The sequence below is a fragment of the Dipodomys merriami genome, unplaced genomic scaffold (genome assembly GCF_024711535.1).
Source record: "Dipodomys merriami isolate MVZ:Mamm:240054 unplaced genomic scaffold, mDipMer1.0.p SCAF_1, whole genome shotgun sequence".
Classification (NCBI taxonomy): domain Eukaryota; kingdom Metazoa; phylum Chordata; class Mammalia; order Rodentia; family Heteromyidae; genus Dipodomys; species Dipodomys merriami.
Window position 1 is genome coordinate 118,199,607 of NW_027202270.1, and position 20,424 is coordinate 118,220,030.

General features: G+C 36.5%; 1 long non-coding RNA gene across 1 annotated transcript in view; it reads left to right on the top strand.

Moving 5' to 3' along the window:
* The window catches only part of LOC138831271 (uncharacterized), a 252,783-nt gene that overhangs the window by 208,451 nt on the left and 23,908 nt on the right, over positions 1-20,424 (top strand). The window contains exon 2 of the long non-coding RNA XR_011373198.1: positions 2,980-3,023. This is a non-coding gene — a long non-coding RNA (uncharacterized lncRNA). The remainder of the gene's footprint in view (positions 1-2,979; positions 3,024-20,424) is intronic.

A 20,424-nucleotide genomic window follows, 5' to 3' on the forward strand; every position in this document is an offset into this window, starting at 1 on the left:
CAAGGCTATCATTCAGGGAATCTGTATGGTGTGAAAAGGCTAGTGTCAGATTCTCCCTTGGAACTTCAAGAAAGCACCAACCAGGCTAACTTATTGGTGTTAGCCCTGTGAATCTGATTTCAAACTTTGAAATCCCAGAATTATAACTTCATAATTACGTATTCAAAGCCACTTAATTTGCTGCAATTTTCTATGGTAGCAATAAGAAATTAATACTTGTTACCAATTTTAGAGGCAATGCACTCAATAATTCACAAATATGCATGATACTTTCTATTATTAGCTTGATTATTATAGATATTCTTTTAGCAATTAAGCAGTTTCCTTCAGTTTCTATGTTTTTTGATAGTTTTTGATAGTATTGGATGTTAGAACGTGCTTTTTCTGCTGTAATTGATAACATTTTCAGTTTATTTCTTTAGACTGTTGATATGGTTTATAATATGAATAATTAATTTGATTCAACTAGCTTTATATTTATGAAATAAATCTTATTTGGTCATTGAATATAGTTGATTTTTTTCATTTTTAGATTCAAATTTCAAATATTTATAAGGAGTAATATCTCTTAGTTCATAACAAATATTTGTCCTGTCTCTTTCTTTTGTATTTTTTGTTTCTAGTTTAGACTTAAGAGTAATTCTACTTTCCTGAAATAAGTTAAATTACTAAGTAAAATTGGTATTAACTCACTAAGGATTTGGTATTCTTAAATTAAACTCTCTGGACTAGTGTGCTATTTTCAGGGGATCTGAAATGATAAATAAGCTCAATTTATTTCCTAATTATAGGGGAGATCAGCTTGATTCTCATACTTTTCATGTTATTTAAAGAATCCATTTCTTAATCATTGTCAAATTTATGAACATAGAGCTGTTCATTCTATAATTTCATTGTTTCTCAATGGCTCTGGATCAGTGTTGCTTTGTCTGGTTACATCCATGATAACATTTATTTATTGTATCTCTTTGCAAGTTTTACTACAGCCTTATTGATTTTGTTAAACTGGAAGAGGAACAAGATAGTTGTTTCACTTTTAAGTATATATTTAATATTTTCAACTATGTGGAATTGTTTGTTCTTATCATTTCCTTTGTTATCCTTACAATGGAGTGTATTTGTTCCATTTGAAGAGAAAAACTAAGATTATATTAATTTCTCTTTCCTAGTATTTTGGCTTCTTACTACCACAAATAAATGAAATGACTCGCTGCTTTGTTAAGTTTGTATGCCTTATTTTCATTTTCACTTGATAAAATGTATTTTAATCCTTTCTTAAAGTTTATTTTGACTTACAGATTGTTTAGTAGTATACTGTTTAACATTAAGTTTTTAGAGACTTTTTGTTGGCTTTATACTATTGATCTCTAGCTCTATTCCATATGATCAGACAAACAAAGCCTTTGCATAAAGTCCATTTTAAAAATTCTATTGGTGTTTGGTTTCAGAGAATTATATGAGGTATGTTGATGAGTTTTCCAGGGGTATTATCACAAATTTATATGTGTATAAAAATGAGTATGATAGTTTATTGCAATATTCTAAATGAAAATTAGCCCTACTGCTTGCATTTTTCTGATTTCTTAGCTAGTTGTACTGTAGATTACTGAAACTAGAACAATACAAAAAAGTGAATATTGTGATTACTTTATTGTCAAGCATCCACAAATGTTGATCCAATGAAAAGAAAATCTTCAGCTTGTCGGCTCAAATTTACTCAGACCCTGGAAATGAAATATTAAAACTGTATTTTATCACTTAACATAGGTAAGATCCAGGAGAAACTATTTCCACTTCAGAGCTCTTCTTTTAGACCTAATGAATTCAATTTATCTAAAATTGTATGTACTGATCTGCATTTGAGCCTGTTTCCAGTGATAGAGTTAACAAAAAAAAGTAAGATCAGTAAAAGTCTTTTAAACTCTAGAACATTGCTTCTCAAGACATATTTTATATACCTATTACTGCCTGGGAGCCATTTGAAATGCAGAATCTCATGGAATGACTGAACAAGAAGTTTACCTTGACACATTTTCTAGGAGATTCATAAGTTCAACATTTCAGTACTGATAAAAGATACTCAACTGTGACTTTGGGCCTAAAATGAAGAACCCAATGATTCAGGCATCTATATGGGTATTATACTCTTCTACATCTTACTAAATTTCCAGTTGGTTTTCCTGAGTAATTTGGCATCCGAGACTATCCATTTGCTCGACTCCAACCTACTCTGCAGAATGTCACAGTAAGAGATTCTGTTGAAGATGAATTCTACTTCTATCAAAGGAAACTATATACTACATATATACTACTAAATGATCATAATCTATTCTTTGTGTATAAAAGCTGGTTATGAACCTCTAAGATTTTTTTCAAGCACTTCTTCATCGTACTGGTCAATTTCTAGTTGAGTTATTATCCATAAGTTTACTGTATTGATCCCTTCCCTTTTATTCTTTAGGATTCTAACAAGCCCTGTGCCTAAAGGCCTTGGCTTCATGAAAATTGGGAGTCTAAAATCACACAGAGAAAACCATCAAGGCAAATGCCTTCCCAGCTAGATTCAATATGATGATAGTCATGTGCTTTTTTTCCTGAGTTATAAGAAACACAGGAAGCCCTCTTTGGCCCCTAAGCTAAAGTCATTTCCTTCCTTTCTTCAGTCTTATTGTAGTAAATAATAAGTTTCATGTGGCTAATACTACCATTATCAATAGGAATGTATTAGTGACAACACTCAATAATATATGCTAGGAAACTAAATATTGTTTGTAGCCTAATGGTTCAAATGTTATCCTGCCAGATGGAAAACTTTGCTGAGCTTTCATTTCCCAGGAAATTTGGCAGGACCAAAATAATTCCATCGTTTCAAAAAAGAGAGAAAAAAGGAAATAGAGGGCAGGTCAAAAGAGTGTGTGCATGATTCAGAAAAGATTATTTTTCTCTGGATATAAATAATGTCACTGTTATTGTTTCTAGGGCTACACAGCCGGTTTCCAGCAGAGAGAAGTCAAGAAGTCCAGGTACTGGAGCAAATGAAAAAGCAAAGCCCAATTCAAGTAACATAGGTAGCTGGACTAATTCTACACCTGTTACTATTAGCCACAGAACCCAGTATTAGGCCATAATCAATCTACTATGTTATTTTTTTAGATAACATTAATAAATTTCCATTTCTTTGTGTCTTCATGCTTGTGTAGACACTCTCAGACAGATTTTCTCAGATCCAGGCCAAGCTTTGATGCTGCTCACACAACTAACAAATTTTAAGTATTGCATCCTTGCTTTCCTGTGTTAGATGCCCAACTAACTTCTAAAGTTTTTATTCATTATGTTCTGGATGAAAACTGAATATTTTCCTTTCCTGAAATGATCTGTGTGTCAAGGAAACCATAAAAGAATATTCTAGTTTCTAATTTTGAATAGCAATTGTAAAGTATGTTTAGTAGATATTCTTCACAAACAACTAATTATGAGCCACTAACTCCTATTTCCTGAGTGCAGATCCTTCAATTGCCATGTGGGATCAACCAGCAGCACCCTTGTCTTGGGCATACTAACACTGAAATTTGAATGGCAGTGCTTGTTTTTTGTTCTAGCTAATTAATACCAGTTTAAATTTATAATTATTCTCTGAAGTTCATATCCTACTTTACCTACTTATACTATTTAGACTCATCATTTCTTTCAATCTGAGGACAAAAATATTTAATAATGTAAATTGTAGAATTATACAGGCATCATACTGTAATCAAAAGAGGAAAATTAATGATGTCAGTAATGAGGATATCATAAATTGTAAATCTTGGGGAACACGTGCAGTCTGTTTTTCCAGTGATCACAATGTTCTGAATTTGCTATATTGAGAAACTAATTTTCCTTTTTCATATGAAAAACTGACCTGCACTTATCTGTCCTCAAGGCAGTATATTTTTCTTTATGTGCAACTTTGGTCAACTTATGAATTTGAATTTTATTCCTTCTTCCTCAACAAATATATGCCAACTATATTAGTCCTTGAAGCAGCTATTGTTGACCCGAAAACATATGCTTCCCTGAGTATGGAGTGTGGATAGACAGGTATATAATAATCAGAGTCACATAAATCAAAGCAAAGTTCCATCCATGACCACATCTCTAAAGAGTCCAACATGTGGTATGAGTGTACCTAAAGAGAACTTGACTGAGTTGTGTTTGATAGAAATTCTCTGGATGACTAAAATAAAAGAAGCTGAGAATAACCTAATTTGGTAACTAAAGATGGGAGTAGTATTTAGAACCTGTACAAAGAGCTGGAGTTGAGATACTGGAAAGAGATGGTTACTGAGGAGAATGACAGAAACAGAAGTAGAAGACACAAATGTGATTGACAACACTGAGTCTGCTTATACAATGAAAGTTTTTAGGACAACTCAAAAAGCTTTGTTGTATGTCAATATACTAAGAAACCACTGAAGGTCAAGTTTCTCCATCTTAACTGCTATTGCCCAAGGCCACTGCCCCAACTTCTCTCACCTGAATTTTACTTCTCTGCTCTTCACTGCTGCCATTTTCTTCTGCTGCTTATAAGGTCTATTCTCAACAGTCATCAGAGTGTTGAGTTTAAACTCAGGTCAGATGACATCATCTGTCTGCTCATAGCTAATGCTGACATCCTGTCCTTCCTGGAATAGCACCCAAAATCTATATCTGCTTGCCTTTACTGATTGTGTTCACTGCTACTTCCCTGACCTCCTCCCTTGACCCTCTCTTCTCTTGGTGTTTTCATATCACTACAAAGACCTATAAATGTTTCAGCCTGCCTCAGGCCCAGGGCAACATTTATCCTGTGCGCTCTCACAGGATGTGTGCCTGACTCGCTCCCTCCAGCTCTCTGACTCAATAGGGAGATCTTTCTAGTTCTTCCTGTATAAAACAGCTGTCCCCTCTCTCTGCACCCTCACCCGCCCTTCTCCAACATCACCAGGAGAGTCATCATCCAGGCTTCATTGTGTTTATTGGTATCTATTATCTCTTTCTGTTTCTTTGGTCAGTCTACTTTCTCAAAAACAAACACTTTGAGAGCTTTTTGTTTTCTGCTTTATCGCTAGTGCATGAAACAGTGCCTTCTAATTTAGTTGCTCAATTAGTGTTTTTCATTAATGAAGAAAAGAAATACTGTTTAAGAAGAAAGTTTCATGGGACATTTGTTTCAAGAGTACTTTCTCCCATCAACCTTTTTACCAATCTTTGTTGTGAAATGACATGCCCACTTTTATGCAATAACACAAAGACAGGTCACTGTCCCCAACCAAAGGACACCTCTGGTCTTGCTCATTTATGAAAATTTCCTGATAATGTCCTTTCTAACTGGGGTGAGGTGGAATCTCCATGTTGTTTTGATTTACATTTCTTTTTTTTTTAATTTTATTTTATTTGTGAACATACTGTACAGAGGGGTTACAATTACATGGGCAGGATAATGCGTACATTTCTTACCAAGCATTGCAGCCTCCTCCTTTTGTTTACCCTTCACGTCCCTTCCCAGCCTCCCCCTTCCCCCCAATCCCAAACCTTCTCCTTCCCCCCCATTGCCCCCCCTCCGCGCCGACGTTGTAAAGCTCGTTTTGGACATGACAACTTGTACTTCTCATTGTTGCAACAGGTCCACCTGTATCCTTAAACAACTGGCTTTTCCCCATGTCCTCCTCAAGTTATACTGACATCAAATATAGTGAAAGCAGGGGTTATAATGTGGGGGAGGGACATACAAAGCAACAAAGAGATAATCTTAAAAATGCGTTAGAAACACATGCATGAAAGAAAAAAAAACATTAAAATACATATCTAAGGGTTCATTTTCCTGACATCACATTATCTGACCTTTTCCGCTTGACTCATGCATATACTAGATATTGCAAATAAGGGAAACCATGGGACCTATGTTTCTTTGGGCCTGGCTTACTTCACTTAATATAATTTTTCCAAGTTTTTCCATTTCCTAACAAATGGGGCAATGTCATTCTTTCTGATGGAGGCATAGAATTCCATTGTGTATATATACCACATTTTCTTGATCCATTCATCTGCTGAGGGGCATCTGAGTTGGTTCCATATCTTAGCTATGGTAAATAATGCTGCAATAAACATTGTTGTGCTGGTAGCTTTAGTGTGGTCTTGTTTGTAAACATTTGGGTAAATGCCCAAAAGTGGAATTGCTGGGTCATAGGGGAGATCTATGTGAAGTCTTTTGAGGAACCTCCATACTGCTTTCCAAATTGGTTGAACAAGTTTACATTCCCACCAACAATGAAGTAAGGTTCCTTTCTGTCCACATCCCCTCCAGCATCTGTTGTTGTTAGAGTTCTTGATTTTTGCCGTTCTAACTGGGGTGAGGTGATATCTCAATGTTGTTTTGATTTGCATTTCTTTTATGGCTAGGGATGTTGAACATTTCTTCATGTGTCTATTGGCCATCCTTCTTTCTTCTTCAGAGAAGTTTCTCTTTAAGTCTTTCACCCACTTATTTATTGGGTAGTTGTTTCTTTGAGGATTTGTTGCTGGGGGGTTTAATTTTTTGAGTTCCAAGTATATTTTAGATATGAGAACCTTGTCCGATGTATGGCTAGTAAAGATCTTCTCACAATCCGTGGGCTTTCTATTGATCTTGCTAGCTATGTCATTTGCCCTGCAGAAGCTCTGCAACTTTATGCAATCCCATTTGTCCAACCTTTCTTTGATTTGTTGTGTTTCCGGGTCTCTATTCAAAAAATTTTGCCTGAGCCAAGGAGACCTAGGGTTTCTCCTATTCCATCCTGTAATGTTTTCAGAGTGTCTGCTTTGAGTTCAAGGTCTTTGATCCATTTGGAGTTGATTCTGGTGCAGGGTGATATATAAGGATCTAGCTTTAGTTTTCTACATGTAGTTAACCAATTTTGCCAGCACCATTTACTGAAGAGGCTGTCTTTGTTCCATTCTATTGTTTTAGCTCCCTTATCGAAGATTAGATGGCTATAGGTCTGTAGGTTCATTTCTGGGTTTTCAATTCTATTCCATTGGTCCTGAGGTCTGTTCTTATGCCAATACCAAGCTGTTTTGATTACTATGGCTTTATAGTAGAGTTTGAAATTTGGTATTGATATTCCTCCAGCAGTGTTCTTTCCATTGAGGAGCGTTTTTGCTATTCGGGGTTTTTTATTGTTCCATATGAATTTTTGGATTGCCTCTTCTATTTCCTTGAAGAATGAGGTTGGAATTTTGATAGGTATTGTGTTGAATTTGTAGCTAGCCTTGGGAAGTATTGCCATTTTCATGATGTTAATCTTTCCAATCCAGGAGCAAGGGAGGCTTTGCCATTTTTTTAGTTCTGTGTTGATTTCTTTTTTCAAGATTTTAAAGTTTTCATCATAGAGGTCCTTCACTTCTTTAGTTAAGTTAACTCCTAGGTATTTTATTTTTTTGTGTGGCTATTACAAATGGAGTTGCTTTCCTAATTTCAGCCACACTTTTCTCATTGTTGGCATACAGAAAAGCCATTGATTTTGGGGGGTTAATTTTATAACCTGCCACTTTGCCAAAGTTTTGAATCAGCTTGAGTAATTTGGGAGTGGAGTCTATGGGATTCTTTAAGTACAAGATCATGTCATCTGCAAAGAGGGAGACTTTTATTTCTTCTTTCCCTATTTGGATCCCCTTTATGTCTGCATCTTGTCTTATTGCTGTAGCTAGGCATTCTAATACTAGATTGAAGAGAAGTGGAGAGAGTGGGCATCCTTGTCTCGTTCCTGAGTTAAGAGGAAATGGCTTTAGTTTTTCACCATTGAGTATAATGCTGGCTGTAGGTTTGTCATGTACAGCCTATATTGTATTGAGGAATGTTTCATGGATTCCTAATTTTTCCAGAACCTTCATCATAAAGGGGTGTTGGATCTTGTCAAATGCTTTTTCTGCATCTATTGAGATAACCATGTGGTTCTTATTCTTGCTCCTGTTGATGTGATGAATAATATTAATTGATTTGTGTATATTGAACCAGCTTTGCATCCCTGAAATGAATCCTGTTTGATCGTGGTGTATGATTTTTTGGATGAATTGTTGAAGTCGATTGGCCAAAATTTTGTTGAGAAGTTTTGCATCAATGTTCATCAAAGAAATGGGTCTATAGTTCTCTTTCTTTGATGAGTCCCTGCCTGGTTTTGGGATGAGGGTTATGATGGCTTCATAGAATGTGTTGGGTAGTGAGCTTTCTCTTTCAATTTCATTGAAGAGTTGGAGGAGTATTGGTGTGAGCTCTGCTTTGAAGGCCTTGTAAAATTCCGCTGTAAAACCATCTGGTCCTGGACTTTTCTTAGCTGGGAGGTCTCTTATTGCTGTTTCTATTTCAGTGCTTGATATGGGCCTGTTAAGATAGTTTAACTCATCTTGGTTTAGTTTTGGCCTGTCAATATTTGCTAGGAAGAGGTCCATTTCTGTCAAGTTCTCAAACTTATTAGCATAAAGTTTTGAGAAGTATTCCCTTATAATGTTCTGAATCTTGGTTGTTTCTGTGGTGATATTTCCATTCTCATCTCTGAGTTTATTAATTTGGGTGTGTTCTCTTCTTTTTCTGATAAGATTTGCTAAGGGTCTGTCAATTTTGTTAAGTTTTTCGAAGAACCAACTTTTTGTTTTGTTGATTCTTTCTATAGTTTTTTGGATTCTAATTCATTTAATTCTGATTTAATTTTGATTATTTCTTTCCATCTACTGGATTGGGGTTTATTTTGCTGCTCTTTTTCAAGGAGGTTTAGATGTGTCATTAAATTGCTAGTTTCAGATCTCTCCAATTTGTTGATGTAGGAGCTCAGAGCTATAAACTTGCCTCTGAGTACTGCCTTTGCTGTGTCCCAGAGGAGCTGGTAATTTGTGTGTTTATTTTTGTTGAATAGCATGAACATTTGAATTTCCTTTCTAATCTCTTCCATGACCCACTCTTGATTCAGCAGTGTGTTGTTCAGCCTCCATGTGATACCAGACTTTCTTTGGTGGCTTTTGGTGTTGAGTTCTAATTTTATTCCCTTGTGGTCAGAGAGAATGCAAGGTATAACTTCAATGTTTCTGAGTTTAGACAAGTTTGCTTTGTGGCCTAAAATGTGGTCTATTTTAGAAAATGTTCCATGTGCTGCTGAGAAAAACGTGTATTCTGATGCTGCTGGGTGAAATGTTCGGTAGATGTCTGTTAAGTCTAGTTGATTTATGCAGTTGTTTAGATCTGCGGTTTCTCTGTTGAGTTTTTGCCGAGTTGATCTATCTAGTGGGGAGAGTGGTGTGTTAAAATCCTGAACAATTAATGTCTTTGGATCTATATGGGATTTGAGGGAAAGTAGTGTTTCTTTGATAAATTCGGGTGCTCCATTGTTTGGCAAATAGATATGTAGAATTGTAATATCCTCCTGAAGGAGAGATCCTTTAATTAGTATGTAGTGACCTTCTTTATCTCTTCTCATGATTTTTAATTTGAAGTCTATTTTATCTGATATTAGGATTGCAACTCCCGCCTGTTTATGAGGGCCGTTTGCTTGGTAGATTTTGTTCCAGCCTTTAACAATGAAAATGTGTTTGTTTTTACGGGCAAGATGTGACTCCTGCAGGCAGCAGATAGAAGGGTCTTGTTTTTTAATCCAACTAGACAGTCTATGTCGCTTAATTGGAGAGTTCAGTCCGTTAACGTTAAGAGATAGGACTGAGAGGTATTTTGGAGTTCCTGCCATGTTATCCACCTTCTTGGGGACTGCAAAAACTGGGTTCTTCCTATGGTTCTTGGATTCTCAGTTTGGGTGCAGTTTTTTGGCCTTTCTTGGAGTCTTGTTGGTTTTCTATGTGTAGGACATCTTTAAGAATCTTTTGTAGGGCTGGTTTGGTGGAGATGTATTGTTTCAATTTTTCTTTGCTATGGAAGGTTTTTATTTGGCCTTCGGTTATGAAGGAGAGTTTAGCTGTGTACAGTATTCTTGGTTGATAGTTGTTTGTTTTTAGGGCATGGCATACATCATTCCAGGCTCTTCTTGCTTTGATTGTCTCTGCTGAGAAATCTGAGGTGATTTTAATTGGTTTCCCTTTATAGGTGATTACCCTTGTCTCCTTGACAGCTTTAAGGATCTTTTCCTTGGTCTGAGTTGATCCTGTGTGGATTATAATGTGACAGTGGGATGTCCTATTCTGGTCTGGTCTATTTGGGGTTCTAAAAGCTTCTTGTATCTGAATAGGCCTATCTTTTTGTATGTTTGGGAAGTTCTCTGTTAGGATCCTGTTAAACAAATTTCCTAGACCATTAACTTCTGTTTCTAGGTGCTCCTCTACACCCATTATCCTTAGATTGGGCCTTCTGATGGTGTCTTCCAGGTGTTGGATAGACCTATCATATTTCTTGGACTTGTCTTGGATGGTTGTATGTTCTTTCTCTATAATATCTAGGCTGTCTTCAATCCCTGAGATTCGATCTTCTGCATGTTCTAACCTGCTGTCAAGACTCTCTACTTTGCTTTTTATCTCTTTTCCTTCTAGTTGGTCAGCTTTGATGGCTTCAAGTTCTTTGTTGAAGCTCTGTTTTAGGTCTTGTATGAATTTCTTTACTTCCTTAATTTGGTGTTCAGTGTTTGTTTTCAAATCACTTAGTTGATTGGTTATGATTTCTTTGGACTCCTATTCCTTCTGTTGGGTTCCATTCAGCATTCCCTTTGTGGTCTCCCTGACTTCCTTCAGCTCTTTGTTAATGGATTCCATGAATGCCTTTAGTGATCTTTGTGTATTCTCTACCTGGTCTCTCAATTCCTGTATTATTCTTTGATTAGCTTCTTCCCATTCATGGGATTCCTGTAGTTCTCTTTCCTCTCGTTCATTCATGGGATTCCTGCAGTTCTCTTTGAGTGTTCTCAACCTGCTCATGCCATTCCTCCCTTTCTCTTTGAGTATTCTCAAGTTGTTCACGCAAATCCTGTATCAGTTTTTGAGTAGCTTCCGCATGCTTATGATATTCCTGTATAAGCTTTTGGGATGCCTCCTCTCTCTCCCTTTCACGCTCATACAGAGTCCTTTGTAAGTTGTCAAACTTCTCATTTATCATGTTTGCCAGCAGTGTTTGTAGAGCTATTTGGCAACTCTCCTCTGGATTATTCATTATCTGTTCTGACCCCTGATTATCAAGATTGGGACTTGAGATATCCGGATTTGCCATTTTTCTAGTGTTTTTGGGCTTACTCTGCCCATTTGAGATGAAAATAGCACCAGTTTTGTGCTAGAACACTATCTTAAGGCAACCATCAATCAAAGTTTGCATTTGTACAGTCAATAGTCTACAGATACAATCTAGTTCAACAGATACATCTATTCAACATCAAACAACTATATGTTAATGGGCATCGAACCGCAGAGAAGAATTTGGAAAACCAGAAATTATTAGGGTTAGGGAGAGATGTGGGTAAAAAATAGGAATAGATCGGTGTGGGGAGGCACAGGGAGAGTTAACTATGTCCTAATCCCAATGCAGGAAATAGGTTGGGTAGGATGCATGTAGAGAGAGAGAGAAAAAGAAGAATGGGAAAGGGAAATGAAAAGAGACCAGAAAAAAAATTGAAACGTAAAAATTAATATTATTATGGAGATTAAAAGACCATCTATTTAGAGAGGAATGTGAGTATATTAATAGAAGGGTAGGGACATAGAGGAGAAGTGAGAAGCTTTAAAAAATGCTTAAAATATTATATAGGTATAAAGAGGTAGTACTGCTATTAAGGAATTTAAGTCTCAGAGGTTTTGAATTGAGTAATAAATTTGTGGATTAAGTGTGTACACAATGGGGGATAGGGTCTACTAGTTAACTACGGGTTTATCTGAGGATGTGCAGGACTAGAGTTAAGTCACATACAGAAGATCAAAAGAGAAGAAAAGGTGAAAAGGATTAGAAAGGGAGAAAAAAGATCAGAAGTTCAGTAGAGCTAGACAAAAAAACAAAAAGATAGTTAAGAAAGAAAGAAAAAGAGAAAGAAGACAAGAAAAGAAAGGAAAACGCACACTCATGTGTTCCTAAAATAAAAATTATAAGAGGAAAAAAAAGTTACTGGAAAACAATTATTTTTTCAAAAAAGGCAAAAATTAAAAATTAATAAAATTTTTAGAAAAGGAAAAAAATTTATATATACATAAGGTACCAAAAAAAAAAAAGAAAGAAAAAAAAAGAAAAGAAGAGGAAGAAAAAAAAGTTCTTTGATTTTTTTTTTTTATTTTTTTTGGGAGGGGTGGGAAGAATCCTGTATCTCCCTTTTGTCTGTAACCAGCCTCTTGATGGAGTCTCTGGTCAGCTTGAGTTCCTGTGGCTTGATTGGTTTCTTAAGTCAGTTTGTTGGAACAGGCAGAAAAATGCTCTGCTTTACCCAAGATTTTGAGATCCCCCTCCCAGATTAGTTTACTGGGAGGGTGATCTGCTTTGAGAATCACAGAAGAGGGGGATGCAGTGGTGAGCCTAGGTTCTAGGTAGAGTTGAGGCCTTTCAACAATCAGTAGCTTTTTCCTGGGGCTATTTGTGAAAAAACTCACAGGGCCCAGCCTGGAGCCGTTCTCAGGGGGTTTCTGTTTTTCAATTGATTGTGGAAGCTGCTAGAGGGAGGGGCAGCCTCTAGCTCTGGTTACCCAGTGAGGAAAGCCACTCCGATGGCTGGCGCCTGAGCTGGGTGACTTTTCCCTGGATGGAGCTGAGTCTGGCAGGTCACTTCGCCATTAAGTTCTTGTGACCTGCTAAATGACTCGTTTTATTCCAAGGCCTGGGTTGGAGCTGGCAGCTCCTCCAAACTTTGTCGGTATCCAAGATGGAGATCACCAGTGCTGGGGGGGGGAGGGGTGGCCTTCCCTCCTCTGCTCCCTGAGAAGGAGTGAGGACGTCGGGCTTCTACTTATGCTGAGTCTTGGATCCTGGGTCGTCTCTGGTCTGCGAACTGCAGGATGAAGATGTCAGCTCCTTGTCGGTTCTTGCTGGTGTTGAGTAGAATCCGCTCACTGGCTGCGTCTGGCTCCTTCGTCCCGGACTCTCTGTGTGAGCGCTCTGTTATGGCCCCGGCTGCGTTTTCCGCCGCGACCCTACCGCCGCCACCGCGGCGGCTGCTGGCAGGTGCTCAGATGTGTCTTTTTGCCTTGGCTTCCCCTCTCTTGTCTAACTCTCTGTCCTGTGATGGCACACTTGGTGTGATTCTCTGGCTTAGGACTGTTCACTGGAACTCTAAAACTGCTTTCTATGCGAGAGCTTGTTCAGATTCCAGCTTCTCCTCCGCCATCTTCCCGGACCTCTCTACATTTCTTTTTAAAAATATTTTTATTGTAAAGATACTGTACAGAGAGTTTACAGTTACATGAGTAAGGTAATAACTACATTTCCTATTGAATGGTGATTATCAAGAAAACTAATAATAAGAAAAGCAATGGGGTAGTGGTCAAAAGGGAATGATACTACAGTGTTGATAGAAGTGAAAACTTGTTCAACCACTCTGGAAAGCAGTATTAAGTTTCCTCAAAAGAATAAACAAAGTACTCCTCTATGATCCAGCAATCCCACCCTAGACATTTACCCAAATGACCACAAACTAGCCTGCACTATGTTTCTTGAAGCATTATTTACCACAACTTGGAATATGGAATCAATGCAGACAACCCTTAGTGAATGAATGGATGAAGAAAATCTGGTATGCATACACAACGGATTTCCATGCTTCCATAAAAAAAGAATGGCATTGCCCATTTGTCAGGAAATGGAAAGACTTAGAAAAAATTATATTAAGCAAAGTAAGCCAGAACCAAAGATATATAGGCTCCATAGTTTCCCTCATTTGTAATAACTAGAATATGTCTAGGATAATCTTAGGGGAAGATTACAATGGATTAATATCTATGTGCATATGACCATATAAAAGGATGCTTGTTGATATGAATGCCAAGAAATGAAAAAAATGGGGTCTTCAAAAAAATTTATCCAGGTGCCTGTAGCTCACTCCTGTAATCCTAGCTACTGAGGAGGCTGAGATCTGAGGATCATAGTTCAAAACCAGCCCAGGCAGGAAAGTCAGTGAGACTCTTATCTCCAAAAAAACACTCAGAAAACTGGAAATGGAGCTGTGGCTCATGTGGTAGAGACCTTGCCTTGTACTGAAGAGCTGAGGGACAGTGCTCAGGCCCAGAGTTCAAGCCCCACTGCTGACAAAAATATATTTAAAAAATGTACTGTTTACAGATCTTTCTTTTTGTTTCCTTCAGTTTATTCCCTGATGTCACTGTTTTTGATTTCTGTACCCTTTGTCATTTTCATAACTTCATCTGATTTGGGGAAGGGAAGGGAAATTACAGAAATGGTGGGACAAAATTCAATACTGATACTCACTAGCCCGTATGTTGGGTATAGACTTCAGAACTTGGGGCAGGGGAATCAGGAGGGGGAAATGTGGGAGAAAATGTGGGAGGGGGTGACACTGTTCAAAAAGAAATGCACTCATTACCTGACTTATGTAACTGTAACCCCTCTGTGAATCACTTTTACAGTAAATTTTAAATTAAAAAAACAAAATTTCTTCTCAATACTTAGCAAATTTTCTTTTAAATTCCCAATAAGCCTGGTCATCTAAACCAGTAATTTAAGTATGTTAGCTCAGCATATTTTTTTGTTCCTTCTGAGTAATTTTCATCTAATCAACACTCATGTTAGTAATTTTAAAATATTTTCTGGAATATTTCCTTTTTTTTTCTTTCTTTCATGCCAAAGTAATGCTATTTAACAAGAGGTGAATACACTCTTGTGGTTTGGTCATGATAATTACTACTTATCATTTGTAAGTTAAAACAGAAAAAAAAGAAATATATGTGGAAATGATAGCAGTAATGTTATTTAGGGCTATGAATATGCACAAAGAAAAGTAGAAATAATAAGTGAAGGTAAATTGGGCATTCTAATTTTATGTTGAAACATTTAGAACTTGGTTTTTCTATAGCAAGGAGACATTGGCTGTTGTAGACCAATGGATAAACTTCATAAAGATAACTACCACAGTACTGCTGAGGGTAATTGGTTGGAATACAAAAAGAAACTAGTTTGAAGACATCAAAGTAGGTCATGCTGAATGTGGCTACTGGCAGTAGAAACAGAAAGAACAGAATCAGGTTTTTGTTTTTTTTATTTAAACATTTACTGACTGGGGTTGATTTTGTACTGTGCTAGCTGTTGGGATTGTAAAAACGTAAGCATGGTGGACCTACCATTAAAATCAATTCGTTATCCAAGTTTTTTTCTTCCAGTGCAAAAATTTCAGTGCCTATTTGCAATGTCAAGATGCATATTCATTAAGACTAACAAAAGTAATTTACATTTGTACAGATGCTACAATTTTAAAAAGCCTTCATTGTGCTTTATGTTATTTGATCTCAGGAGAAATCTGGTATGTAAGCTGAATGGGAAATTTGCTCAACTTTCCAATCAGGAACTGTAGGTTAAATTTCTTTAGTAACTGGCCCAAGGTTATACAGCCTGTAGATTCAGAATTGAACTCATATATTCAAGTTACAAACACAATATGATTTTCCTTAGAATTTCATTCTGCATGTATTTTAAAATTCAATGGTAAAGTAGGTTTCTCTTACCCCATAATAAATATTGCATTTTAGGTCCTTTATCTAGAGACTACAGGTTCATTGTCTAATTTCACTTGCTGTCTTGTTACCGATTTACAAGAAGTTATTCTTTGTTATGCTATTTGAATCCTTTATGAGATAGTTGTAAGGCTATGGGGACCAAAACCCTGAAAATAAAAATACACAAGGACAAATACAATAATAAAATATCTTTTCCCATTTTTCTTATGAAAGTAAAATGCTTGTTTTTAAATTTGTCATTCAAAAATGAAAAAGGAAAGTTTGGATGTAAACATTTCACAAATCAAAATATGTCATCCAATTAAATCCTTTCAGCTTTCTTAATAGCATATATTAGTTTTACAGGGTGATGTTATTGTTACATATACTCTATGCAGGAACGTTCACCCCTTTTATCTCAATGCTTTCCCCTTTAGAAAAACTTGTTTCATTTCCTATTTTTATACATGCATATAAACTACTTTGGACATAATCAGCCTTACTTACTTTCTCTGTGGGGCTTTCCCTTTCTACTGATAGAAACCCTATTGCAGTTTGTCCTGACATTCTTCTCTCTCTCTCTTTCTCTCTCTCTCTCTCCCCCTCTCTCTCTCTCTCTAGCTTGCTCACTCACTCTCTCTTGCTCTCTCTCTCCCTTTCTCTCTCTCATATCATGTTAGGTGAAAAAAGGGTCTGGCCATGGTAATTCACATGTGTTTGTATTGTTGTTCAGTCATATTAAGCTTACATATAGCTCTTTCTTTCCCAGTCTCCCCTTTTCTATTATCTTTCAATAAATGTCAATAAGTTTCATTATCTTTATACCTAGATGCCATATATTTCAATATTATTCATCCTTCATTATTCTGTTTCTCTTCTCCAAGTCCCCTTCATCAATCTCCACACAGTTCCACAGCTACATTCTTACATTCATAGTGTGTGTGTGTGTGTGTGTGTGTGTGTGCGCGTGTGTGTGTGCATGTGTCTGTGTATATTTATCTTTATGAGATTGGCTTATTTTGGTCACCCTTATAATGTCTTCACTTTTGTCTATTTGCCTGTGACATGATTTTATATTTTATAGCCAATTAATACTTCATGGCATATATGTGCCAAATTTTCTTCAGTCATAAGTTGTGAGAACTTCTGCTGATTCCACAAGTTGACTTCTATGAACACAACTTCAGTAAACAAGCACAGACATATTTCTATACCTGTGTATATACAATCTCTCTTAAGTATTGATTTATAATCCTTTAGATATAGGTCCATGGGTAGTATGATAGGGCCATAAATAGGTTTTTTCTTAGGTTTTTGAGGGATCATCATACTTACTTCCACAGTGGTAGCACTGTGAGTCTCTTTTTCTCCATATTCTCATTAGCATTTGTTATTGCTTTTCATTATGGTAGCCATTCTTACTTAGGTGAGATAGAATCTCACCTAAGTTTATATTTGCATTTTCTTTTATGGATAATGTTGCTGAATATTTCTTGACATATTCATAGTTTAAATGCACAATGTAAAAATTTATACTGTTTATTTTCAGTTTTTAAGAATAAATTTTTTTATATCATGTTCAAATAACTTCTCATGATAAACATGCTACAAAATTATGTTAGGAAGATAACCAAAATATATTTAAATAATTTTGGGAGAACATTAAATGAGAAGCAATATATCTCATCTTTTGTTGCTTGAAAATATAGTCTAGTTTAGCAGAAAAGAAAACAAAAAACTGTATTAAATATTTTCCAGATAAAGATTCTTTATACCTGAAACTTATGTCTTGGTTTTTAAATACTTTTCTCCAATAATAAAATCCTAACCTCTGGATTCTAGGTCTGTGTCAGAAAATATATAATAGAAATTTAATAAAATTCATGGTTTTGGAAATTAAGAAAATGCTTTAAAGTTTGGGAATATGTAAAAACATAAAAAGGAACTAGGACTTTGATAGAAAGTATTCTCCATAGGCAAAGCAAGAACAATTTGGAAAACAAAATAAATAATATAACATTGCCATATAACCCAAATATTATGTACACATACTGAGACAATGCTGATGTAAATGATTGAATACATAAATCAACAGATTGAAAATAAAAGGTGATTTGAAAATTAGGCACTCTTCTCTTTCTCCAGATTATAATGCTTCAAATGCAACACAAATTAGAATGACTGTAGGCACACTAGGCTGATGCATCTGGCTAATGAAAACATCACAGTCAGAAGTGAAAAATATTACTAAAAATTGTTTATACTGGTGGTAAACACCTGCATTTGTCAATGATCGAGAATCTGGAATTTCAAGCTGGAGAAGATGTATCAGCTAAGAGGAATGCCAGACTCAAGCATAACAGCAGTACCTTAGGAGCTGGAGCGAGAAAGCTGCTTCTTATTTTCTCATCAACAATCAGAGAGCTGAGGATGCCAGTCCATATGCTGCCAAATGCTGAACAGATCCCCTGCTATTCAAGGATGAATAAGTAGAAAACAAAAACTGTGCTGGGTCTTTGCAAGATAATAAACAAAAAGAAATAACAAATACTGTCCAGATGTTTCCACTAAAGACTATCTCTCTGAAGAGCATTCAACTGACTCGAGTAGGATTTGTTTAAAGGAAGTGGGTAAAAATTACAGAAGATATATGGCTAGTTTTCTCAAAAGTTATGTACTAGAACATTATCACAAAAAGCTAGAAAGAAATAAGGTGCTGGAATTAGATAATCTCTTTGGAAAGAGTTTTGAAAAACATGAAAAGTAATTTAAGATGGAATTGCAAAGTTATAATCATTTAGAACAGCAACGCAGAAGTAAAAAGTGATCTGGAAGAAGTGAAGGGAAAATTAGATAAAATTTTCCTAGAACATAAAGAGAAAAAGCAATTAAACCAATGGAAAAGTAATGATTTAATACTGCAATGATTGGGTGAGAATCATAAATACCCAAAATATCTTTTGAAAGCTCATGCAGTTTTACATATGTATTAAATAATTGAGCTTATATTTAGATTAATAAAATGGTAACAACATCTACCTATGGCATAGAAAAAATTTCAATTCTAATGTAAATGAAAAGAAATTCAATTCAATTCAAACATATAGTTAGTAAATAAATGATATCCACAATTATTAAGAAACAAATTCATAGATATATGAAGTAGTATCAACAGAATTTTTAAAGTTATAAACTAAAGGAACCACACAACTACTACATGAAAAGATAGGAGAAATTTATGCATTCAGAAATTATACAATTTAATTATATTCCCTGGAAATACCACCAGAAACTGATAGATGCATAAAAATTAAGCATAAAAATATCATGGAATAAATAAATGGTGGTAATGTTGAAAATAATTAAATGAATATTTTGTGAAATATAAGGACTCAAATAGTTTTTCTTTCTTGCTATTGTTTCTAACATATTTATAACATATTTATAAGATGATTTCTTTGTTGCTTTGTATGTCCCTCCCCCATGGTATAACCCCTGTTTTCACTGTATTTGATGTTGTATTTGATATTTTTTTGTGGAGGGGAAGAGAAAAACAAATTGTTTAAATAGGGATACAGGTGAACCCATTACAACAATGAGATGTACAAGATGCTGTGTGGAAAACTGAACTTTACAACTTTGGCTGGGGGAGGGGGGTGGAAGGGGGGGACACGAAGAGTGGGGGACGAGGGTGGGGGGGAGGATGGGAAGGGATGGGAAGGGGAAACAAAGGAGGAGGCTACAATGCTTGATAAGAAATGTACTCATTACCTTGCTCATGTAATTGTAACCCCTCTGTATGGAATTTTCACAATAAAAATTAATATAAATAAGCCGGGCACTGGTGACTCACGCCTGTAATCCTAGCTACTCAGGAGGCTGAGATCTGAGGATCGCGGTTCAAAGCCAGCCCGGGCAGGAGAGACCGTGAGACTCCTATCTCCAATAAACCACCAGAAAACCGGAAGTGGCGCTGTAGCTCAAGTGGTAGAGCGCTCGCCTTGAGCTGAAGAGCTGAGGGACAGCGCTCAGGCCCAGAGTTCAAGCCCCACGACCGACAAAAAATATATATATATAAATAAAGATTAGTTTCACTACTTGACAAAATATCACTGAAGACTAAGGCAAATTATTTAATATATTCATGGCTCTACCTTCTCCTAGCCACATGATCATGCTGGCTGTCCTCTGTGATCAGAACTATACTCTAGATAGATGTTTAATCAGAAGATTGTTCTATGCCAGGTGCCAGTGGCTCATGCTTATATTCCTAGTGTTCCTAGCTACTCAGGGGGCTGATCTCTGATGGTCATGGTTTTGAAACCCGCCCAGGTAGAAAAGTTTCTGATACTATCATCTCCAATTAACCAGAAAAAGCTGTAAGTGGACATGTGCCTCAAGTGGTAGGAATCAGCTATGGAAAAAGCCAAGCAATAGCACAATGTTAAAGCCCAGTACTGCTATGTCAGGAGGAAGAAGGAGGAGGGGAAGGGTGAAGAGGGGGAGGGGAGAGGGAGGGGGGAAGAAGAGGAGGGAGAGGAGGAGGGGGAGGAGAAGGGGGAGGAGGGGGAGGAGGGGGGGAGGAGGAGGAGGAGGAGGAGGAGGAGGAGGGAGGAGGGAGGAGGGAGGAGGGAGGAGGGAGGAGGGAGTTACTTAGTTTTGTAACCCTTACTCAAAATTGCCATTCCAAGGCTACAGACAATTGCTATCTTCTGTTCAAAGTTTACCAATGCAAAGATTTTTCCATTGATTTTGCAATCAGTGAATAAAATGAGTAAAGCAGAAAATGGTGTGAATGAAAATTTC